This window comes from Coptis chinensis, chromosome 8, assembly GCF_015680905.1.
Source record: "Coptis chinensis isolate HL-2020 chromosome 8, ASM1568090v1, whole genome shotgun sequence".
Classification (NCBI taxonomy): Eukaryota; Viridiplantae; Streptophyta; class Magnoliopsida; order Ranunculales; family Ranunculaceae; genus Coptis; species Coptis chinensis.
The window spans coordinates 78,665,512-78,691,539 of record NC_141463.1 but is presented as its reverse complement, the minus strand read 5'-3'; the positions used below and the strand labels follow the sequence as shown (position 1 = coordinate 78,691,539).

Genomic DNA, 26,028 nt, shown 5'->3' with positions numbered 1-26,028 from the left:
GGGAACATTCTCCACTACTCAGTATTAATAGTCTTTGATTTGGCAAAAAAAAAAATGAATTCTACGCCCTCTTTTCCCAATTTCAATTGTTCATAACCCAAACAAAAAAACAAAAAGTAAAGTCCAAAAAAAAAAAGGGAAGTCTAAAAGGAAACCCTTCACGCTTCTTTTCCTCTCTCTCTAACCAAGAAAAGAGAAAGCTCTCACCATTACCCCTCCCCTCTCTCATGGAAACCCTCATCTCCTTCCTCTAAAACCAAAATCCTTCTTCTCTTTTTGCCCTACAACTTTGTGCCGCCAGATCGAGATCGAAGTAAAGGTATATGTTGTTTGAAGTACTGCTCTATTTTTTTTTCTACTGGTATGGTATTTTTTTTCTTTGTTTTTTCTTAAAAACAGTTCGCTTGAGAAAGGGAGTACATTGAAATTACAACAATACTCATTCAGGAGGTGTTGTTTCATTGGGATGCTTATACAGAGGTACTTTGCGTGTTTAAATTGCTTGTTATAGATGATTATTTATTTTGTTTCATTGGGATGCTTATATAGAGGTCTCACCATTAAGATTTTTTTATGTGTATGATTACAGATGATTCTGATTCGGAAAAACCATAACGTTTGAAGAATAATGACCAATCACCTATGGATGTGATTGGTTTGTTTGATTTTTGAATAATTTGTTGATAGAGCTGTGGTGCGGTTAATGAGAGTGTTCTCGATGATGAAGATTGGATGTTGTCGCACCGCCACCAAAGAATTCAATTGATGTGCGGAAGCTGGAGGATTCAATAATTATGTAAGTTTCAAAGAATTAGATTGAGTGACTTCTCAGCAATTTCACAAATTGGTTAGGTGTATGAATTTTACAAAGCATTCTTGCGGGGATAACATGAAATTTTGCTGAGTATGCGACAAGAAATACTATATGCTACATGGCAATTATATTTAATATATGATTCTTGCTCTACCAGTGGCTCATTTCTTTGCTACAATTGTTGCTTTACTAGAGAGCGTTATATATGATTCATGCTTTACCAGTGGCTTATTTCTTTAATTTGCTAGATTTGTTTCTTTGCTAGAGTTAGGGAAGTTTTTGCTTTTTTTGCTAGGCATCTTTGATTAAATTCATCTCAAATGTACCCATCTTTTATAGCATAATATTTTTTAGTAATGAACATTAAAAATTCCATGACTCAATTGACACTTTTTCTATTGTTTTTTAGTCGGGCGTCTTTGAGATTATCAATGTTTAAGTGTGGTTGCATTTTCAGCTCACAATAAATGAGGAAGATTGGCACGAAGTTATCACAACTTCAACTCATCTACCAATTTTTTTTTGGTGACGGAGGTAAGTTACTCTTTGGTTAAGTCTTCTAATTAAGTTGTAGAATAGGATGTTCAAATTATTGCTTGGGTTTAGGATTTTTAGCTTGATGATTAGAGGACGGTGCAAACATTTTCGAAACCGCTATGCCACTACTGGCTCATCTATTTTGAGTACTTTATTTTTACTTTGTTTCTGTGTGTTTAATGATCCAAACATTTGGATTATAATTGTGCACATTGGTTTCTAAATTGATTGGTTAGGTTAGTGAGTTTGTCTATGATTTCCAGTGGCCAACATTGGCTAATACCATACTATATTGGATTTCAGGTTTAATAAGTGAATTTCCCATGGGATCGAGAACAAGCTAATACAAAGAAAATTGATATTTTCCCAGTTACATTTGATGGTGATCACAAAAGGAATGGAGGTGATATTACAAATGGTGAGACAACCTTACACAAACTCTTATCCTAGGTTTATTCACTATTCACTGATATTACTTGATTGACATGTACAAAGATAGAAGAAATCTTTTACGATAGTTGTTGAACTTATTGAGCAAGGCCTCCTTAACCAAGTATTTTTAGTATTATGATGATTAGATAGTATTGTTTTGGAGTTACAGATTATCCGGCTGAATGTGCATTGTTTAAGGCAAATTTTAGAGCTGATCTATGACCTGATTGTTTTTTATAAGAAGCTGGAGGTGAACTTGAACGACAATAAACCAATTTGGACTCTAGGTTAAATATTCAGCATAAAATTTTCAAATATTTAAGCAACCAATGTATGTTACCAGTTGAAGGCTATAAGAAAATAAGTACATCCCAAGATGTCACCCATCTCAGGCAATTCAAAGGTAACAATTTGACTCATCTATTCTATTTATGTATTTTTTTTCCCAAACATTAGATGAAATATTGAACTTCAAGTCTAATTAGTGGTGTCTTTTTGTGTGCATAAAGAGCTTAGGTTGCACTATTGCATTTCACATTTGCGGGCATGAAGAAGAGACATAAGCTCTTCATAAGTGTGGATCTACTCAAACTTAGGATGTGACGTTCTATGGTGGTACATGTAGGTTATTTGGTGACTTCATGCATATAGAATTTCAATCTAAATCTTAAAAGCACTTGAGCTTTAAATAGCATTTTAACGAGTGTAACGTATATAACACATGATACTTCTTTGTTTCTAGAAAGAGTTATAATTTTGTACATAAACGTTATTTTCATTTTTTATGCTATACATGGTGTACAATCATTTTCTATTTTAACATGCTATGCTCATAGTAATTGGATCAATTAAATGAATCTGTTCATAAGTAGTGGGATCAATTGTTGGTTAAGCCAGTATGCACATAGTATTACAGGTTATTGGGTTTGTAGGTTAATTTGTGCTAATACGCAAATGTGAGATATTGGGGTTGCTTTGTGGATATTTCCCAGGAAGCCACCTCAACGCCTTTTTTTCTCTAAAGTGGACACCTCAGCTTTTAGAATGATTCGGCTGATAAAAAAACAAATTCACGCCCAGTTTTGAGAACTGTTCGCATAAATATCTTAAATAAAAATAAAAAAAAATGATAAAAAAAAAAAAAAAAAATTCGTCAAAACTCAAAACCCCATCCGAACTTCACCAAAAACAAAAGAGAAAAACCTAGCTACATCATCTCTTTTCAATTGTTCGGCTACAGAAAAACATAAAAACAAAACACCCCCAACATAAGCTAAAAAGCTCTCCGCACAGATTGATAATCAGTCAACTCGCCCAACCCTATCTTGACCTTTTTTTTCTCCAAAACCAATTAGCTTGAACCAGGAAAAAAAAACAAAAAAAAACAAAACACCATTCGTGCACTTCTCATTTTTCTTCAAATTTAATAAATTCCTTTTCTGAAATTCAGGGTTGTTCCTTTCGCGTGAAGAGATTAATGAGTATAGCATTGGATCTTTACCCATTATTATTCCAATTCATATTCACAGCTATTTTAATCGGTATTGGATTACTTCACTTGCTTAAAACCACTGCTTCTTCATACTTTCTAGGCGACGCCAATTTCCAAGAACAAGAAAATAATAGTAATAATAATATGTGTGTCATTGCTGTTGAAAGCGGCGATGGTGGTGTTTGTGGTGCGTGTGGGAAAGTTGGGAGTAGTAAGAGGTGTTCTGGTTGCAAGGATGTTATGTATTGGTAATTTTTCTTTTTCATTTTTTGTTAAATTTCGTTTCTTGATGGTAGGAATTTAATGCACATTGTGTTGTTCATTGTAATATGTGTCCAACTTTACTGTTGGGGATTAGAAAGACTAATTTGATTGGGGAAAATAAGTTTGGTAGTCTGTTATGTTAACCAAGGGGCCTCATCATTATTGGTTTAATAGTGTTACAGAAATCTTTGTAATATGTTGGCGGCTATCATTTTGTTTCATCAGCTCTCATACTTGCCAGTTGGAGCATTGGAGATCAAGTCACATAGACAAAAATGTCAGGAGCTCAGAAAATGTGGAGGTCTGAGTGCAAAATCAGATGTCAGTAGCATTGGTGGAAAAGCTTCTTGGTGGTAAATCTACTAAAGAATTTCCACTAATAAAGAAGGTAAGTGTAACCAGCTGTTATTATATGAATTTGTAGTGACAATATTCTCCTTCAACAGTGAGAAACTCATTGTTTTGCGTCATTCACAGGTTCTATTTCCTTATGAAGAATTTGTGAAGCTCTTTAACTAGAACGACGTGAGATTCCTCCCTTGTGACCTTTTAAATTGTGGGAACAGGTCAGTGCAAGGGTATGAGTGTATGACAACCTATACTCCTGTGATTGGACGATGCTAACTTTTCTGCTTTCACTGTGCAACTGCTATGCCAATATTGTTCTACAATGTCTACATTAAAAAAAAAACTCAGATTTCTTAAGGGAGATATATGGATATGTTATCTCTCTATCGCTTCAACTATTGGTTCTCAGTTCAATCTCGATTTCAATCATCCATACCCACCAGGTACACTCTTCTATGAATTTCATATTTTTAAATCTTTGATTGAATTCAATTTCAGAATTCATCAATTGTACATCATTTGTTTTTAGGGGGGAAGTAATGGACTTGGTTGGAGAAGGGGGAAATTCAGTTAATCTGAACTAACTATGAAAGCAATTAAGGGCATGGATTTTGAGAATATGACTCGGGTAATTCTTGAAAACTCTTTTCCATTGTTTTCTGTATCGGTGTGGTTACTTTATAATTAAAAAAATAAACTATCTTTTTGAAGAGATTTATCTAGAATGAGCGTAGGATTTTGGGTTCGAGAGTTTTTATGTTCGTTTATGTTTTGATCTATCTAATTCCAACTTCAACTATAGTAGTTTTTTTCCCTATCGCGCTATATATTAGATAGAATTTATAGTTTGTTAAAGAATATAATTAAAAAAATTCGTCAAGTCTGCCTAATTGCTCTTCTATGGAACTCAATAAGCTCAGGAAGTTGGAATATTGTTATGTATTTGGGGATATGTCTCATTGATACTGTACTTTAAGTATTGAGGAAAATAAGGATCCTATGTATCTAAACAAAAAACTGATTTCAGAAAATATTGCCTGGCAGTGAAGCGTTCAAAAGCTTACAAACATACCTTGGTGAAGATTTTGACTCCCTTAATGCTTACTGACAATTCATATATATTAGTTCTCTCTCCCTACCTGTTATGAAAATTGGTCATAGATGTTTGTTGGACATGGTAAACACTTCGTTTTTTTATCTATAGTACTACACCATTTGTTCTTCTAAAATTTTGTTCGATAAAAGACCTTCAACTTTAACATACATAAGCAAAATACTGTAGATCCAAAATGAAAATTGTCAAAATTTAATTTGCAAAAACAATAAGGGTAGAAAAATGTTAGCAATATACATACATAAATCTAATTCAGACAAAAGGTGGAAGAGGTGTGAGAAAGACTAAGCTAAGGTAGGACTACGGTGGATTTGTTTGAAAGGTTACATTCATAAGCTCTTCACTTGGGAGAATGTAAACCTGAGCATTGTATCCCTGCAACTTCCCTTGAAAATAGTAGTCAATCCCAAACTCTTTATCTGTTTTGGAAGAAATTTGTCTATTGTTTTATTACATTTGTTATTATACTTTCACTTTTCAAGTACTAAATTAGATAGAGGATAAAAGGGTATAAAGGCTTGGAACATGCACCTAAATGGGAAGATAAAATGACAACGGGATATTGGTCATAGATGTTTGTTGGACATGGTAAACACTTCGTTTTTTTATCTATGTAATTCGCATACCAATTAGGTATTTTAACTACAAATGAAGCATTTTTTTTTCATTACAGTTTGTGTTGCTCACTTTAATTGCTTCCTAAGTTAGGTTTCTAAGTGAAATATGTGCTTGGATCATGTCTTGAGGTTTTGGCTTCCTCAGTTTGTACTTAACCCCTTGCAGATTGTGTAGGTTGAGATGTGCTAATGGTTGCAATGTCATTTCTTAGAATAATTGAATGACTTGAATAGTTTTACTAACATAAGCGTGCTTCCCGAGAGTCCTTATGACAAAAATATAACTATTAGTGCATATGAATTTTTATGAACTTATAGTTATAGTTATATTGTTGAAGTTCTAATTAGAGATATTATCTTACGAGTGAAAGAAAGGCAGCTTATTCATTGTTAGAGATCTTCCTCTCTCCGGCCTAAGTTAGGCCATAACTCACTATTAGGTTCACCTGGAGAGATTCATAGCCGTGCTGTTGTTTTTTTTATTTTTTTTTTCTAACTTTGCGTAGAGTCGTTCTCTTTTAGTTAGTCTTTTTAGAAACCATCTTCCACTACTAATTTCTCCACGAAACTCTCTCATAGCATATTGGATATGTGTCATTCCTTGATCTCTCGATATCACATCAAGTTGGGTGTTCTCTCGATACCATTTTTTTCCTCTTTAACCTTCGTGAAATTTATTAAACAGTTATTCAAGTCATTTAAAGACCATATGAACTACTTAGCTAGATTGAATTTAAGTGTCACTTTCACTTTTTAGTTGTTAAAGTTGTAATGAAGTCATGGTTCATGAAACAAATATGATCATTCTCCATACATAATTTTTACTTAAACAAGAAGGTATGGTTGGTTTTCCTTTAAGCTTCATTGATTAGATAAACATTGTGACTGTTGGTCAGTCAGCACCCCTTTTTACAAAGGGGTTAGTCACTAAATTAACGATAGAGAGGAGGGAAAGTAATGTTAGTTAAACTAATCAGTTTACGTCCCCTAATGTCACAATTTTTTAACAATACTACTAATCATTACATTAAAATGATTATAGACATTTGTTTAACTAACAAGTTAGTGTTGTTAAATGATTTTCTGGGAGCTTTACGTGTTGTGTTATTCTAGCAATTAAAAGATTAGGCCATATTTCTCATGAGTAGCTTGGTAGATGTACTGCATAGATAAACCTATATACTGTCTCATAGGATTGGAAATTGCATATCTACTTCAATATTGAGATTGTTGTTGTGGCTACTGCGGCCTTTGTTAGGTCATGTACACCATTCTCAAGTGGTTGGGATATGCACTTTGTGCATTCCACGGGTTGTGTTTGGAGTGTAAGCTCTCAACCACTAAGTGATTAGATCGTTCATTATTTTAACCAGGTGAGAAGAGTTCATAATGTAACTAACTTTACATAGATTGCTTCGAATTTTACACATGGTGAGAAAAGTTTGTAATGTTACCAGAATTTGTCTGATAGTTTGTTACCATCATAATACAATAAGACCAGCTTGACAAGGAATAACTTATTTGTTGTGGTTTGCAACCCCAATCATCCTTATTAATCTGCCTCATAGGTGTTTGACTAAATGCTAAGGAAGAAAATAGTAATGAGTCCGAGACCCAAGTCTATGCTAATATGGCAACAGAGGAATTATTACATTATTTCTTACCCTTCTCTAGCTAGTTTATTAGACTCTTGGTTTCTTTTTACTAGGAATTGGTTTCCCAAAAGTTTTGGTTTCTTTCAATAAGGTGTTGTCTGGATTTTTTTTTCTTTCTATGTAGTGATTTAAAGGGTAGAGTTTAAATTCATGATTCGGTATAAAGTTTTTTCGTATGATGCATGTATTCATCTTTAAGATCATGTTATAGTTGTTCCTGCAAGCATTTTAGTTGTCATACTAATCAATATCATGTTAATGCTTTGTATTTGGCTTTCTTTAATTTTTTGCAAATTAATCTTTTGTTGAAATGGAAGTCCAAATATATTAGGTTTCAGTGGTGCCTCAAAGGTAATTGATAAAGCATATGGATACTAATCAAGAAAAAAAACAAAATGGATCATTGTTATCATTTTTGTCAGTGTTGTGTCTATGTGTTATTGCTACTTGGTGGTATTGAGAATCTATTGTAGCTGAAGGTTTAAATTGCACAATGTTATACGTACTCACACGTGTTGAACATGACCATGTGAAAAAGCTACCTGTTGCATTGTTCTAAAGCTATAATTAGTTATTTTGGTGACGCACATACTAGATTTACTTTTTATAGTTTTTATTCACTTATTTTATTCCAAGATCTTGATCAAGAGCACAGATTATGAGAACCATATGCTCCTACATCTGAATTCCAGATAGCCATAACTAATAATTGATTGATTTTGTTCTCCTGAAAGAAAGACCAAATGCTAAAACTAAATTTTAGGTGTAAAATTATCACCAGCAGTTGGCTTTAATTGAACTTTTGCGAGAAATAGATATCAATATAATTAGTTTTCATTAACTAAATTTTTGATGTTTCAGGGCTTGATTGCGATCTCAGATGATCTAATGGTTGATGTTTTACGGTTTTGCAATGATCTTAGGTAAGAAGTCAAACTGAAAAGTTAACCGTAAGCATTATTTATTCAAATTTGCAATTCTATTAATTTTGTCGAAATTTATTTGTAAAACCCTTTTTAGCATAAGAGAAGTTGGGTAGAATTCTTGAATATTTGTAAAACCACAATGTAGTCATGAGCAGCTTTGACAACAATGATAACTCATTTTACTGTGATCATGATCGCCGCAGATATCAATATAGCCTTAACAGCAGAATCATGCTTACAACAATTGTTTTCTTATTTTTCGTGGTCGTAGTCATTGTCATGCTCGACATATATGCAAGATGTGTTCTCAAACGTCAAGCAAGACGTCGTGAAGCTCTTTGTCAATTAGGCTGCCTTAGCACCACAGCTGCACATGTGCACACCAATGAGCAACCAAAAAGAGGACTTGATGCTGCAGTGATTGCCACCCTACCCTTATTTGTTTATAAAGGAGCAGAAGAAATTAAGGATAGACATATCGAGTGCGCGGTGTGTTTAAGTAATTTAGAGGATGAAGAAATGGCTAGACTTCTTCCTAACTGCAAGCACACATTTCATTCACAGTGCATTGATACATGGTTGAGAGTGCACTCCACGTGCCCCATTTGTCACACTGAAGCAGATCGAGCCAAGAGCCCAGCCTGAGTTTATTGAGTTGGTTGTGGTTGTTCCAGCCATGGCTACCGCTCCACCAGTCGATGCAATCAACCCTACTTTACCATGTTCAGAGGGTACATCAGACGGTGCACTAGGACAATCTTCAAAACTAGGAGGATCAAGTTCGCGACTAAGTTCTTTTAACTTAGTAGGGAGAAATCAGATAGAAGACTACGACCAAATGAGCAAACTGATTGCGCAAGAGATTTAGAGGAAGTAATTTTGGCATTTTTTTTATTTTTATTTTTTGGTTTGTCTCTAAATTTTGTTAAATCGTACATTCACACTAGAAGTCTGGAACAGAAATGCTCTTGCATGTACAAACTAGTTCTGTTTCTCGCCTTCGCGCCATGTTTAATAGCGAATGATTTATGGGACTTAAGTGACCCTTTCTGGTAGTATTACTAAAAAATACTTCTGATAAAAAGTGTTGTTAAGTGACCCTTTCTGATTTATGGGACTTAAGTGACCCATTATGGAACGATTTACTGTTGACAATCGTGCATTTGATATTTTTGTTCTTATTGTTATATATTACCAAAAGTGTTTTTTGACTAATTTCTGATGAAAATTTAATTATTATGACAATGGTTAGTGTTCAATGTATCTCCACAATAGTTTGCCATGTACTCATCTGTTGATTTTCTAGATAGATGGTGCTAATTATTAAACGATTAGTCAATAATAGTATGTAAAAGTAGGTGATAAGTATATATTTTAATTTGAGGTTGTTGAAGTTTCCCAATTGGTAATTAGTTATTTTGGTGACGCACATACTAGATTTATTTTTTATAGTTTTTATTCATTTATTTTATTCCAAGATTTTGATTAAGAGCACAGATTATGAGAACCATATGCTCCTACATCTGAATTCCAGATAGCCACAACTAATAATTGATTGATTTTGTTCTCCTGAAAGAAAGACCAAATGCTAAAACTAAATTTCAGGTGTAAATTAGGAATGTAAAATTATCACCAACAATTGGTTTTAATTGAACTTTTGTGAGAAATAGATATCAATATAATTAGTTTTCATTAACTAAATTTTTGATGTTTCAAGGCTTGATCGCGATCTCAGATGATCTAACGGTTGATGTTTTACGGTTTTGCAATGATCTTAGGTAAGAAATCAAACTGAAAAGTTATCCATAAGCATTATTTATTCAAATTTGCAATTCTATTAATTTTGTCGAAATTTATTTGTAAAACCCTTTTTAGCATAAGAGAAGTTGGGTAGAATTATGGAATATTTGTAAAATGTTTTTTTAGCAGACCACCTTGGTGTTGTAAAGACTGAGGAGGTTGGAGAAATAGCTAAATTAGGTGATACGGAGTAGTTGAGGCATTGGACAATATTGTGCTGCAAAAGCTTTTGGTGAGTTGATTTGTATTGACAAGGGTTTTTTAAATCGAATGAAATAAGAAACGTGTTTATTGTACGTCTTACTACTTTATTTTATTTGATAATGGGAGCTGACATACTTCTAGACATTGTCAGTTCTATAGCTAGGGGCAAAGGTGACACTGTTTCTATTGGTTTTAGCTTTTGCAAGTAGAGCATTGGATGTTGAAAATGGATGAGTTGGAAATGTACAACTATGGGAATCAATTAGTATGAATGTGGCTGGATGTTTTGGAACATATGCACCACATTTGGTGGAGATGGTAGTTTTATAAGAGGTTTGGAACGTAAGGTGGCTTCACCCATGGAGGCAACTTTGACACCGCAATTGGCGGAGGTGGTGGCTTGATGAGAAGATGTTTTGGCACGTATCTTAATTGGAGGTGGTGGACATGAGGCTTCATATCACTTATGGAGGATTAGGTATGTTACGCGGCTTGACGAGGCGTGGCTTTGGGACATAGGATGACTTTAATATGGAAGGGCTCATGGTGATAATTGATTAACCAATTTAAATAATTCCAATTGAAATAAACCGAAGGTACCCTTTCAACACAAGGTTTTCTTTTTGAACTAGGTATTTATCTTTTTTTATCCCTTAATAGATTCATGTGTGTGACGTGGTGTTAGGCTATATTAATTTCATGCTTAGGTATCCCAATTTTATTTAGTGTTGCTTTGGGATTAAGTTAAAGTTTTAAGTATGTCTTTTTCCTTTTGACGTGGATTGGTCGATTTAAGTAGCTATGGTGATCCTCTTCCAATCTCAATTACAAGATGACGTTAATCATGCCGCTGGCAAATATCATAAACTGCAATGCACAAAAGTACAGTATTAGATTTAGTTAAGAGAACTTCATAGCAAAGACATTCGATTGTAATGTCTATAGGCTAATAAAAAGTGTAGTAGGATATCGAGAACAATACATTCGGCACGCCATCGTTGTCTTATTTGGAATCTCATAGTGGACCAAAGTTGGGGACACTAAGTCTCTCACTAAAAATGATGTTGCCAAGATGCAGCTTTTAACATACACAGGTGTATGAATCAAATTTAGGATTGATAGCTTGGTAAATATAAGCTACAATTTATTTTCTTTTATGGTGGTATATTGGAAAGTGATTGTAAGGATGCGTGTATATAACTTTCTGGTGAAATTCTACAAACTAAGCACAAGTAAAGTGACCCATTCAATTCTTTTAATATTTATTTGGGTGATGTTTTCTCCCTTCCTCCTAATTGGTGAAACCTTTGTATCTAATCATAAGCGAGGTACCAGTACATGCATGGAGCTATCTCTCCTTGAAGGCCTACCGTCAATGGAATTCCAACCTTAAAATTAAAATTGTAAGGTACCTTTACTAAGGACTTATTCTTCAGTAGGAATCAGCTCAATCTGATGATGTTAGTCGTCTAAAGTTTGACTTGCTAGGGTAAGAGAAAACCAAACCAAATAATAAGGTGAAATGTATAGATACTTATGCCATCCTAAGCGTTCACTCTATTAGGTATCTGGAATTCGTTGTCATTAATTCTACTCTAGCTACCTCATTTCATAAGGAATTGTATATGATTACAGGTTACCTGACGCCCTAGAGATGGAGATTTACTGCCAATATGGACACCCATAAATAGAATAGTGCGTGGGTGCAACTTTGTGGTGTAATTGTAGCATTTAAGTTGCATCTGATGTTAATCATCGGTCGTTTTGGGGACGAACACTTAGATTTGTGGCTAAGTGCCTATACCGATCAATGTGTCCATTTTGATCAAATTAGAAACTTGGGATCTTATCTTTTAATGAATCTAAGTGAGGGTTGTGGTCCAATTATGGCCAGGAATTTTTTTATTTGAAGAAGATGATGGGAGAAAACAACGACATTGTGTAATTGTATGTTTAAGTTTAAGATAATCGATTGTATCGAAAAATGAAATAAGAATACGTGCTTAATATGTCTAGATGCTCTACAATATACCAATCATAAAGATTCCGGAGTCCACCTCCAAAAAACATAAATGGGATCCAAATTTCAATTTTGACTATATTTTGACATACCCATTTTTTTTTTTCGATAATCTATTTTGACATACCCATGTGTTGGCCATATAAATTATAAATTATATGCAGATTGAGAAAGGTAGGTATGGTATCTCTTTTGCAAAAGAGAGGGAGAACAAGGCATACATGAAAGGACCAGTACATGGTATACATCCTAAGGCTAATGCATAAGGGAAGGGGTTGAAGACCACATTGAGGGAGACCGAGTTCAGGCCAATTGATGCGGTTCCAACGGTCTTTGTTTGAATTCAAGAGAATTGAACAAAAATCATAGTACCAGAGTGCTTAAATTTCTACATGGGATGAGAGATGCATTTGGGAAGTGCAGGACCTAGGCAAAACTTTGGCAATCCTACTAATTCTATTGTAGAGATATAGGCCATACGCTTGAAGTGGCATAAGTTATCTATAAGGAGAATTGGTTTTGGAAACTTATTAAGAGTGTAAATTGCTAACGGGTTGTTTAGACCATTCAAGTATTGAGATGAGAGATGCATTTGGGAAGTTGAGGACCTTGGCAAAACTTTGGCAATCCTACTAATTCCATTGCAGATATATAGGCCATACGATTGAAGTGGCACATGTAATCTATAAAGATAAATGGTTTTGGAAACTTATTAGGGATGTAAATTGTGAACGGGTGGTTTCAAGAAAGTTTAACATCTGTTGTAGGGATCAACAAGAAATTATAGCAGCTCAATTGTTAACATTTGTTAGTTCTCTCAACAATGTTTCCGTGTGAGTTTTGTAATTTTTATTTTGGATATTCAGTGGAATATTGGAGGTATTCCTTCATTTAGTATTTCCATTGCACCAGATTTTATCTTTGCAGGTTTATAACTGATCCAAGGTATAGTTTTCAAACTTGGATAATATTTTGTTCCAGATTGCATTATGTGTGGGTATGAGCATATATGGTGAAATGATTGTGTTATGGATATTGATACATATACCCGTGTCAATGTAACTTAGATTGAAAACATATTGAAACAAAAGGTCAGAACAATTAAAGCTTGAAACATTCATGAACAGTACACTGTACACAAGCATAAAGAATGAAATACAACATCTAACAAGAGAGAGGGAGAGAGACATAAGACTGCAGTGACAAAGAAAGGTTAGTATTCCATGGTAATTCTTTCTATTCTTTGTTGCCAGTTATTTTCTTCATTCTCGCTCTTCTTCCATAACAATTGGGGACGTTAATTCGCTGAAATTAGTGTTTGGATTCGCAAATTGCAAAAGTACCCTAAAAGGTACGGACGAACGATACGAGATGGACGAATCTGGTAACTATGCTTCATGTGGGTAAATGCTTTGGTGTTTGGGTACCAAGCAGGATTATGTTAGTCAGGATCATGTAAGCCATGAAGTGGACACATGGTGACTGAAGTATTTTAACACATGTCAAGATGGGTCTTTTGACATGTGTTCCTCCATATGTGGCACATACAGTTGCAACTTGCAGGGTTTGTAGCATTGCTATTGATAATCACGGGACTTGGTCATCATGTACGAGCTTTCTGATAAGTGTAAACTTTCCCCTTTTGATATAATGGAACTATTTTATTTTCTTTACCTGAGCGCTGAGATCGCTAAGGGCAAGTCTCGAAACAGACCTTTGTTTCCTGGTTGTGTTTAATTGTTTATTATGCAAGATTCTACATTTTTTTCTTCATTTTTTTTTTATTGATTTTGGTAGACTTTTTCTCTAACTCCTTGGATTCTATCCTAATAAGCTATTTTGCATCTTTAATCTTCTCAAGGATGTACTTTTAATATTAAGAATCTATCTTTGTAACTCTCAGTTTGACTCCTAGGAACTCTCATACAGTGGGTTGGTACTTCTAGTTGGTCCTTTGTGCATATGATGCGGCCCCATGTTATATGTTGACATTGCTAATAAAGGAGGGCGAAAGGTATATAAGATATTAAGATCTTTGTCTTGGTCTCTTTTAAAACTGACTTGGCCAAGGTTATTAAATTATTCAGTTTCGTATAAGTTCTTTTTTGATATGTAGAATGAAGTCAAAACCAAATGTTCTCACCATTGAGTTATATGATTAATTCTACTGCTGCTAGACATCAGATGAACGGTATAAGAATACCTATGCAATTAAGTAGCATACAAACCTATTCAGTAACAACGTAGGAACATCAGTACAAGGCAACTATATGCCAATCGCAGATAACCAAAACCATATGTAAGAAATGGCAATGGAGAACTCATAATAGTTCATGTTGCAGATGGCTGAATGAGGAAAGTTGTACTCTTTCAAGAGCTTAAAGCAATTGCAATAACAATGCGGGTTTGCAAGTACTTGGGATAATAGTTCATGTTACAGGTGGCTGAACGAGGAAGGTTACTCTTTCAAGAGCATAAAGCAATTGTAGTAACAATGCGGGTTTGCAAGTACTCGGGATTTAAGAAGGTGCGGGATTGATTCCAATCACTTTGGTGAGAAATCATTATGGCATAGGAGCTCTTGGTATTACCTGAATACATTCTCCGTTATCCTCTCATGGCACAAGACTTTTACTATAAAAAAGTCACCTATGTACTTTACTTATCCTTTTCCATTGTAGTCATATGTTCATATTGTAAAGGATGACAAAATTAGAAAGTGGTCCTTTCAGCTGTTAAATATGAATACAAGTTTGAGTCACCTTGAGATCTAATTGTATATACATTTTCTTTTTACAGGATTTGATCTTTTTTTTAAAAAAAAGTAATTGGTTTGTACATATTTCTTTATTTTTTTTTTTTTATTTTTATTTTATTTTTGCACACATTTTATTTCTCGCTCTTTAGACTAATCTTGATGAAATCACAGTACACCGCGAGCAAAAATCCATTCTCATAATTATGCTTATTTCTCCAATTGACTCAACTTTCAATTGGGGTTCTCCAATATAGATATTCTCATTTTCATAAGCTTCTTCATGAAGCTAGCTCAAAGCACCACCTTATCTTTATGTACCACTAAGCACTGGTGTACTTTTGACGAATTGATGGTCATGAATGCCCATGGAAGATTGGAACTGATGAAGACTTTATTACTGTGCCTCTATTTGTTAGAACCCAAAAAACTCGACAGAAGATGCCAAATATGCAAGGTAAAAGTCTTTATTAGTGGGTACTATTTGGTTTATCCACCTTCCCTTTCTCTTAAGCGCAAGACAAATTATAGGTTTGGAGTGACAGAAAGAAACATGCTGAAGTGATTGAGTTTCTAAGCTAAACTTTATCTCTAGCTCACCTTTTGTTACTCCTGTTGAAAGTTGAGTGAATTAGAGAATAAGCACAACTCTTAGAATGGATTTCATTGTATATAAAACGGTTGCTATTACTGTTGAGGTTTTGGTTGTCTTGCTTTCTATATATTTGAATAGGTTATTGACAGTGTTATTTGGAGGTCTTATTTGGAGGTTCAATTTTGTACTTAATTAAAGAAGGTATATTTGATTAAAGGATTTACTGTATAACTCGCCAAATGCAAATAAGATGACAAATTATTTGGTATTATTGAAAGAACTGATTCCTATAGTGTATCCCATTCTATTTGGTGTGCACATGTAGCATTTAACCAATAATAGTATATAGTTCTTGCAGTGCAAAATGTAAAATTACTCGGCAGCCACAAGAAAATAACACAATGCTTTAATCTCTCTTGGATAGATTGGTCATGATGACTTCGGGGATGCTTTCAAAATCCTTGAGGCGCCCATCTCAGAAATGTCTCACTACCGCATTGACAAGGAACATTCAGCTCATAGAACCCGTTTGGCAGATATGGGTCATATAGAGCAGATATGAAACCAGAGACTACAGCAGGGGCCAATGATTATTTCAGTATCAATTTTGGAACTAGCGATACACGTGTAGTCATTATGGAAGGAGAAAGCACTAAGTTTATTGCCAACTTTTCCATAGTGGCTGCCTTTAACCGTGAGGGAAACTTTATTATTGGACCGTAGGCAAAGAGTTTGGCGGGACCGATCCAACAAACACAATTACTAGGATTCAACGTCTTTTAGGCATAAAATATGATGACCCACTGGTCCAGATCGAAAGAAATGGAAATGGTTAATTTCCTATAAGATAGTCAATGTGTGTGTTGCCTATGGAAAACATTATTATCCAACAAATATTGCAGCCATGATTTTGAAAGGCATAAAATAGACTGCGGAGAAGTACTACAGAAAGTCAGTATCTAATGCCATCATTGTTTTTCCATGAGAGACTACTGATGTTCAATATAAGGAAATAATGAATGTTGGGTTAATGGCAGGGCTAGATCCACTGATACTTATTAATGAGCCTATTGCTTCTGCAATATCTTATGGGTTGATTAACAAGGAGAGTCTAATAGCAATCTGTGATCTTGGTAGTAAGAACTTTGATGTCTCCATACTACAAAGTTTCAATGGTGATCTCAATATTGTAGGAAAACATGATCCTTTCTTGGGTGGGGACGACTTTGACAATGTCGTAGTGGAGTATTTGGTAAGTGAGATCAAATGCATTCATGGGATTGATGGTACAATCGACAAGTTAGTTGTCCAAATGCTTCGTCAAGCAAGCTGAGAAAGTTAAGATAGGACTCTCATCTAGATTTGAAATTGACATCAATTTGTCTTTTGCTACTGCTGATGCATAAACCAGAAAAGATGTACACTAGAAAAGATGTATGCATTGCACTTACTAGATCAAGGTTTGAGAGCTTGGTTAACAATCCCCTTAAAAATAAATTAGAAAAATATAAACCCTTCAAACAAAGTAAGCCCAATAAATCATTAGCTATCAATATACATATATTATTTATTCAAGTGGACTTTAGGCTTTTGAGTCATTAGCTATCTATGTAGCAAATCCGGCCTTAGGCCGGGCCAAATGGCTAGTATAATGTTAAATGTGGTCTCTAAGTATTTGAATTGGTTAAGCCCAGAATGGCAGAACATACTCTGTATTTGTTCCACTCCGTTTGCTAAAATGTGGCATGCCAGCTCCATTCTTTTGGACTTGGTCTAGCACATTTTTTATCGAGTTCGTAATATTTTTTTCCCCGATTTACTAATTCCCAATCACTAATTTTGAAAGATATGGCTTTCTTTTTTCTCATTATTTTTCGCAAGAGACATAAACGAAAAAAATTGTTACAAAATACATTGCTTTCAAAGAGGCTGTGTTACAAAAAATATGGGGATTGCATGACAAAATAACAACACCTCTTTATTGTAAAATCACTAGTGTATAGCCCGTGCCCACGTCACTGTTTCAAATTAGGCCTAAAAGAACCCCAACCAACATAATGATAAAAGCCCAGTCCAAATCAACAATGATCTAGTAATATTTCAAATTAATATTGTAAACTGCACATACTCTATAAGACTTAGGATCTGCCATATCACAACTTGTGAAATATAATAGTAGCCACCCGATAGGGTTCTACGTCCCCACACCAAGCTTTTTATTAGTTAGACTAGGAGTTGTTCGTGCCTACGGCCCGACGATGAACAATCAAGACACACACTTACCCTTTAAACCTTTAAGCCTTTTACCCAGAGACCTAAACCCAATAGCCTTTGTTGACTTGTAAGTCTGATCCAATGTCATCTATCAGCCTTTAGCTAACCATCACACTATTTGAACTCACTTAAAAGTACCATGTCACAACTTGTGAAATACAATGTTAGCAGTAAGATGGGGCCCATACCATCCAAGCCTTTTTATTAGATAGATTATCTACTTTTTAGATGAACAACACCTCTTTGTTGTGAAAGTTACTGTATTACATAGATTAAATGAACTAAATTGTTCATCGTTCATTCATTAAGCCCACCTGTAATTACCACTTTGGCTAATGTGATGTTGACTGTTTAATGCACCTGTCTATTTTTAAGATCAACATTATCTTCAGAATATACAGTCTTTCGATGTGAGCATAATGAAGTACTAACACGGCAACACTTTAAGAGCATCTCTAGGTGGTGGTAGCATACTCTTCATATTTGAAGAAATTTTTGAAGAAGTTGGTCACAAATTTCGACCAACTCTAGGTGGTCGCAAATTTTGCCTACAAAATCACTTGTAGAGCCCACCCTGCACGACTTTAGTATTGGCGCGCGCCAGTACTAATGTCGTGTGCTATGCTTAATATAATGTCGCGCGACAGTCGGACTTTTGTCATTTCACAACTTTTTTTTCAACTTAGTCACTCTAGTTCTAGGAAAAAAATGAATTTCGACGACGAATACGTCTATAATAACCAAACACGATGGAGTGGTGACGGTGAGGAAAAAGAAAACAGTAGTAATAGTGCATATGTTTGGAACAATCTCATTGGTGATCTAGATGATGAACCAACCACTTCTGGAGCTGGAAATTAGGGAGCTAAGGCTGACGATCCATTGCTACTTCAGTATCAGCAAGTCGATTTTGAATTTCTTGCGGAGACTATTGATTTCAGCCATCTTGGCCGATGTCTAAGAGGTTTCATGATAGGCATGTCTCAAGAGTTGTTCTTGAACAACAGGTATGTATTTTAATTTCATATATTAGTAGTAGTAGTTAATTTTAGTAGTTTAATACGTACATTTTTTTTTTAATTTTAGTTTCATTTTGCGTACATAAGAGATGTGTTATGTATCGGGTTCGGTGCACTCCACGTGCACTTAAGACGTGGTGGGATGATATTAAAAAAATCGGTGCACTTGACCATGTTAGAGATGCAATTTTAGCGACTCCCTTTGCTCATTTAGTTGACATCCCTTATAATAAGACTGACATTCAGAGAGTTATTAATGGTTTAGTTGAGAGATGGTGGGATAGTACACATACTTTTCACTTCCCTCAGGGAGAGTTGGACTTCACTCCACTAGATTTTTGCATGATATCTGGTTTGAGTATAAGATTAGATAATCCATTGAGATGTAGCACTGAATTCGAGTTATGCCCAAATGATGACTTTCTTCCCTTGTCTGACCGAGAAGTCATATGACAGTGTTGGTGTTAGGATTTCTGGTATCAAGGCTGCATACATTACATCATTGACTACTGATTCAGGGTTGCAGTTTTTGATAAATTATTTGTCACTTGATTCTGATGATAGTCAAGCACATGTTGATGAGTATGTAAGAGATTTCTGTATGTATTTGATGGGCGTCTTCTTTTTTCCTTCTGGCCATTCCATGATTAACTTGGGGTATCTAGCCAACTTTGAGCACTTGCATGAGTTGGGGGATATTGATTTTGGTGGAGCCATATACTGTCATTTGTTGCGTTGTTTAGATAGGGCTTTTCGGCAGACTGGTGTTGTCAGTAGTCCCCAGATGGAAGGGTTTGTCATTCTCTTACAGGTATGACTTTATGAGTATTTTCGTGTTGCAAATCCTATCCTCACAGAGTATACCGATGAGAGGCCTAGGCTCAGGGCTTGGCACGGACCTCGTCGAGCTCGTCTGACCAGTGAGATCAGTCATAACATAACTTCTGTCCGAACCCAGATCGAGCTTAGCACACAAGCTTCTATTGTTTGGAGGCCTTGGAGGACATCTGTGCACATCGGCGCAAATGACTGTAGATATGCATTATTCATTTCTCATAGGAGGATGGTATTCACTTGTGGGAGTGATATGGAGTGGTATTTAGGGGATAGATGTTACAGACAGCTCACACTATACTTTGGTATTCCCCGATCCGCCTACCCATGTATTAGAGGCTAAGGACATGATCTTAGAGTAAGTCATCGAGAGTAACGTGCATTGGAATTGGCTACAGGCTTCTGACCTAGTTACATTGCAGACTTATGAGCAGTACTACCGTTACTGGTTTAGGGTGTCTATTGGTCATTTTCTCCCAGCTGTGGGTCGTATAGGCAACATTCATACGGTTAGCAATTTGGGTGTCAGACGTGAATTCCAGATTGACCAGCCGTCATAGCCGACGTTTCAGTATGGACCTGTACACACATTTGTTCCAGCGCCAGATCCCCCTTAGTTAGAGTGGCCTTGGGTTTTCAGTTTGAGTGATCCAAGTGGCCAGACGATTTACCAGCCCATTTCTTCTATTAATGACACTCGCGTCGTACAATTAGAGCCTGACCTTGGACATCTATCTCTGGTAATTATTTTTATTGGTTTTGGTTTATTATGAAAATGTCATAAATTATTAATGAATAATTATTTCAGGATGACCTACGCATGAGATATGAGACAAGCATTCATGTAAATGATGGCTTGCGCTCCTCGGTATTCGCCTACAGTGTTGAGAGAGAGAGACTTCTTTTCGAGGCTCATGTGGATTATGACGATTTGCAACGCCAGGTTGATGAGTTACAGGTTTAGATTGATCGCACAAGGGTGAGTTCATCACAACATGGACAGACAGAGAGTTCAGTACAAGGACAGTTGAGGAGGAGTTCATGGCAGAGGAGGCGTATGTAGGACAGTCGAGGAGGTTGTTGTATGACGATTATTATTATGTTGTGTGATTTAGAATTGTTCATTTGATTATTTTGATATTTTCTAATTTACTCATTTGATTTAGCAAATGAATTGCAATTTTTATTAATAGAACGACAACTAATACATGAAACATAAAATAAAAATAAATAAATAAAAGACAATTATTACATATCACTCTTATTACACACTACTAGAGTTACTCTAGTTATCAAGCCAGTCATCATTTTCTTCATCATTGGCTTCTTCGTCGTTGGAAGCTTCATTTGTACTACTTGCTCCAGCTTTTTTTTTTTTCATATTTAGCTACAATTGCATCTTGTTTTAGCTTTAAAACCCTTCGCAAACGAGGATTGACTTTGTCGAGTGATATTGCCAACAACCTAGTCTCATTTTCCTCCTCTCTAATACGGAGTTTTTCTTGTTTCAAAAATAACTTTTTTTGTGTCTTCTTTTGCTTCAATTTCATCATACTTTGAAATTGCCCATTTAGAATCTCTTCTTTATTTCTTTGACTTTCTTTAAAAGCTTCAAGAAATTCATCCATATTTTTAGCAGTGGATGCAACATTACCCTCGACAGTAGAAGCAACTTTCTTGTTCTTCTCAATTTCTTTGCTCTGCTTCCTACCGACCGACCTCTCCAAAAAACCTTTGGTACTGCTAGGATCGTATTCCAAGTACAGTGAAGGTGAAGGGGTAGAGTAAGGCGTTGAAGGGGTTGGGGTTGAGGGTGAAGAATCGAAAGCTTCAACATCTCCGGATCTTGCTTTATTGTTTGGTCTTGGAGCAAGCGTTTCGTTGCGTAACTGAGTTCTTTGCCACTTTGGCGTATTTTTTACTAGATTATAACAATCTTGCCATATCCATGGTTTCCCAGTAGTAGCCGCATAAGTTGTTGCTGCATCTGAAAGCTATGTTTATTTTTTTTTAAAAAAAGATCAATATCAAGTAGTATATAAAACGAAGTATAAACGAATCTTACAATGTCTTCACGTCCCCACCCGCTTGGAGGTTGTTCTTCAAGCTTTCTTATATAACATGATATTTGTTGAAGAATGGTAAAATAATCGACCAACGTTGTGAGACTCCCTTCCACTTACGGTTGCGGTCAAAACCTTGAATTTGATTCATCCTAGCCATAATTCGTTCCCAATAAACTTGTCCCGATTGATCATTTCCTACTATAGGATCTTCTCCAATCTCAATCCACGCTCTAGTAAGACCAATATTTTCTTCATTTGTCCAACTTTTTGGTTGTGACATTGAGAGTGTTGTGTGTGAAATGGTTGAGAGTGTTGTGTGTGAAAATGAAGAAGGAGATGAGTGTAGATATATGGATGTAGAAATCCGGCCATTTTTTGCCCGTTTTTTTCCCGTTGGAGCACGCGACATTATGAGTGGCGCGCGACAGTGGTAATGGCGCTTAGTAGTTGTGGTCAAAGTCAAAAAAGTGGGGCGACATTTGTATTGTCGCTTCGCATCCGATCCAAATTGTCAAATTTGCGAACAAGAATGTGAACAAGCAGGTGATGCGACCATGAATGAGGCCACCTAGAGATAGAATTCCGAGAAATTCCAAACTTTTTCTTCAAATATGAAGAAAAAGGCAGGTTATACTACCACCTAGAGATACTCTAAGGTTGCCGAAGGATGGAAAAAAAGAAAAGGAAATAGAATATAGTATGTACGTCTAGATTTGTGAGGAATTGGAAATCCCACTTTTACGAAGAGCAAAAGTTACTCATTTCTTTCGTGACAAACTGACAATATATAGTGCACATTATGGAAACTATCTTTTTTAGTTTTTTTTGCTAGGTAAGCTTAAAAATATTAATAAAGAGAAAAATACAAAAGAATGGTTTGAGTATAGGAAACTCAAACTCTGATTTTAACCAAGATGTTATGTGTACTTCAACAAGTTGGGTACACAACATATAATACTAGCCCATTTTCACAAATTTGCTATAGGGGTTTTCCCATCTGATAAGCCACAAAGGATTTCCTTCAGTGCATTTTCTTGCAAGCTTGCACCTGTTTTTGACAAGATAACATTTGCAATGTTGGCCTCTCTCCATGTGTGAGTAATGGAGAGGGATTGAAGTTTCAGCTGACATGTTTTCCATCTTGTTTGTAGTTCCCAAATGATTTCTCCGCTAGCGAAAGAAGCCACTACTGCAATGGAATTAGACTCTACCCAAATTTTTAACCAACCTCATTCAATCGCAGTTTCCACTCCCAAAACAATAGCATGACACTCTGCTTTGTAATTGGTGCTAACATCTAAATTCTTATGAAGAGTAATAAGAAAATCACCAGTAAAGTTTATGAAGGTTACGCCTATACCTGAAGGACTTGGATTGCCAAAAGAGGTACCGTCATAATTCAACTTTACAATATCCGGTTCGGGAGGGATCCAAAAACAAGATTTCAGAGTAGGTGATGGCTTGAATTTGAAATTAATGTTCCAAAACATACAAAAGTGTTAATCACTCGCAGTGTCGTCTATGTGGACTTTGGAGAGATGGCCAGTTCATAAGATGTGGAATCTAATTGCTTTTTTACCAATATCCACATTAGGAGTAGAACCTTCAAAAACAATTTTGTTCCGATGCTTCCAAATCGCAACCATACCTTCCAATAATCCTTAGTTCCATGATTCCTTCAGGTACGGACTCCATAAAGAAGACAGAATAGAAATTTCATGGAAATTAACGAGGGGTTGTGACATTTGGAAATAACTTGAAAACCAAGACCACATTTGGACAGCAAAAGGACATTGCCATAAGTTTTCAACAAATTTCAATCGCAAGTCCTATATTTTAGATTTTAAGATCATTGCGAAGAATTATATTCCTTTTTAACCCACCATACCGACATGTTAACAAGCTAATGTAACAGTAGCAGCTGACATTCTCAAGGCTGATATGGTCGGATAGCAAAATCAAATACAATTGCAAATTATATTATAGCAGTATGAAACTATGAATTCCTACCTCTTCTTTCATAGTTCACAACACGGTTAGCATGCATTGCAAACTTTAAGAGAATTGTTGTAGGAAAAAGGAAGAGACAAACATGGTACAGTTTGCCAATAATTTGATATGCTTTCTCTTTTCAACAGAAACATTTTAATGACGAAGTATACGAAAGGTGTGCGTACCATTTGAGCAATGGATAATTTCATTAGCAACACGTACACTTCCACTGTGGGGCAACAATTTACTTCGCCCTATTGTTAAATGTGCATCACAAATCAGTCCACACAACTTGGGTGTTTGGAATATAAATTTATAAATCTCAATTAGCTCGTACCAAGTACCAACCAATTTAAGTACTTGAGAATTGAGATTGTCACATGTCTCTCTCTGCATTTGTGGATACTTTAACAAGTACATGTAAAAATGTAAAATACTATGTGAACCAGATGCAGCAGTAAAATAGAATCTGGATATTGAAATTATTCACAAAAAAAAAAGAAAAAATCATTCTCTGATTTTGGACACACCCATAAAACCACTCCCATACCCTATAACTAACTAATTTTTTTGTCATACCCCTGTAACCGCCTCAATCCAATAATATCTCCCAAATTCATTTAAAATATTTTCAATTAGGGCAAAAAAAAACAATAACAACAACACAGCCTTGTAATCTTGCACTTCAAAATTCAAAATCATTAGTTGATGATTGAGACTTAGGTTAGACAAAAAACATAGGTATTTGTACTTGTCCATTGTAGTAATCCAAAATATAATAATTTTCGGAGTTATCTCATTTGTCAAAATTTGATTTTTTTTTTTCGTCAATTTTGATTTTTTTTTTCTTTTTTCATCCTCATTACTTTGGTATAGTTTATTCATGCTCATGTTTATTGGTGAGAAAAATATTGCTAAAGAGCGAGGTAAATTATTAGAAAAAAATTCAAGAACATTTTTTTTTTGAAAGAAAGAAGAATAAGTAAATGACTTGTTTTGTTTTGGGTACACTTAATAAAGAAAGTGTAATTTAGGAACTTAAATATGTCTAAAATAATTTTATTTATTTATTTTAAAGTTGGGGTATGAGAGTGTTTTTATGGGTCTGTCCAAGATCACCCTTTTCAAACCCACTTTTTTTTTTTTTTTTTTTTTTAAGTGAAATTTTTATTCATAATGAGATAACGAATTTTACAAATAATTAGGACAAGCGTGCAACAAGCTGCGCCGTAAGTCCTTTCTGAATAGCAAATCATATCCTTCTAAAAACACAAGGACGAGTAGATTTTTTTTAATCACTCACAAGGACGAGTAGATTTTATGACATGTATACCCCTGACGCGGAAAAAAAACCAGTCCGACCCAACCAAAACGACCCGATGTATGTAGTATGAACAATTGTTGTTCATATTTCAATATGAGCTATGAACAATCTTTGTTCATACCTTAATAGAGTGTATGATTAGTGAGAACACCTTGAAATATGAATATTATTGTTCATACTTATTTAGGGTATGAACAATTATTGTTCATATATCAATATAATATATGATCAATAAGAAAACATATATTATATTGGAGTATGAACAATCATTGTTCATACTCCATACATATTTGGAGTATGGACAATCACTGTTCATACCTCAACATTAGCTATAAACAATTTTTGTTCATACCTCAACATAATGTATGAGGTATGTTAACTTATTTAGGGTATGAATAAACATTGTTCGTACATGAGGAAGTATCATACCAAAATGACATAAAGGGTCAAATTGGAAGATATTAATTTCAAATCCGGAGTATTTGTCCTTAATGGTTATTTTCACCTGAAAATTGGGTTTGTGAGTGATTTTAAAAAAATGTGTCTTTGAGAATGATTTTGGCCCAAAATTGGTCCTCTTGACCAATTTCTTGTATTCACCAAATCCTTAAAATCAACATCACTTTTTCCACTGAGTGGGTTGATATTTTTCATTAAAAAAATAGTAAAAACCAAAACATACACTAACAAAATATTGTTCAATAATTCGTGTATGGATTGATATGTGTAAAAAAAAAATTAAAATCAATGCATAAATGCATTTCAAAAGCTAGTTGGAATTGAGATGTGTTTTAAAAAAAATAAAAAAATAAAAAAAGTAATGAAACATTTACCTCTTTTTTCTGGGTAACCAAACTAATAATAGTAATGAAGCATTTACCTAAAATTTATTAGGAGTACCTAAAATTTCCAAAATTTCAAAGTTTTGATTGGTCGGCATTGCATG

At 35.0% G+C, this 26,028-nt stretch overlaps 1 long non-coding RNA gene and 1 pseudogene across 3 annotated transcripts; both read left to right on the top strand.

Annotated features, from left to right (window-relative positions):
- Window positions 1-21: 21 nt before the first annotated feature.
- On the top strand, window positions 22-9,354 carry LOC147483269 (RING-H2 finger protein ATL40-like; annotated as a pseudogene). The gene is made up of 13 exons (XR_015203482.1): window positions 22-319; window positions 400-480; window positions 590-648; window positions 728-796; window positions 1,272-1,348; window positions 1,655-1,769; window positions 2,025-2,186; window positions 2,293-2,404; window positions 3,765-3,927; window positions 4,017-4,330; window positions 4,417-4,515; window positions 8,135-8,196; window positions 8,403-9,354. The product of XR_015203482.1 is annotated as an RING-H2 finger protein ATL40-like (transcript).
- Window positions 9,355-9,853: 499 nt separating this feature from the next.
- On the top strand, window positions 9,854-10,976 carry LOC147483268 (uncharacterized). 2 transcript variants are annotated; one of them, XR_015203484.1, is made up of 3 exons: window positions 9,854-9,977; window positions 10,129-10,231; window positions 10,400-10,976. It is a non-coding gene; the product is annotated as an uncharacterized LOC147483268 (long non-coding RNA). The 2 variants fall into 2 exon arrangements; XR_015203485.1 differs by having other exon boundaries at window positions 9,858-9,977; window positions 10,126-10,231.
- Window positions 10,977-26,028: the final 15,052 nt, after the last annotated feature.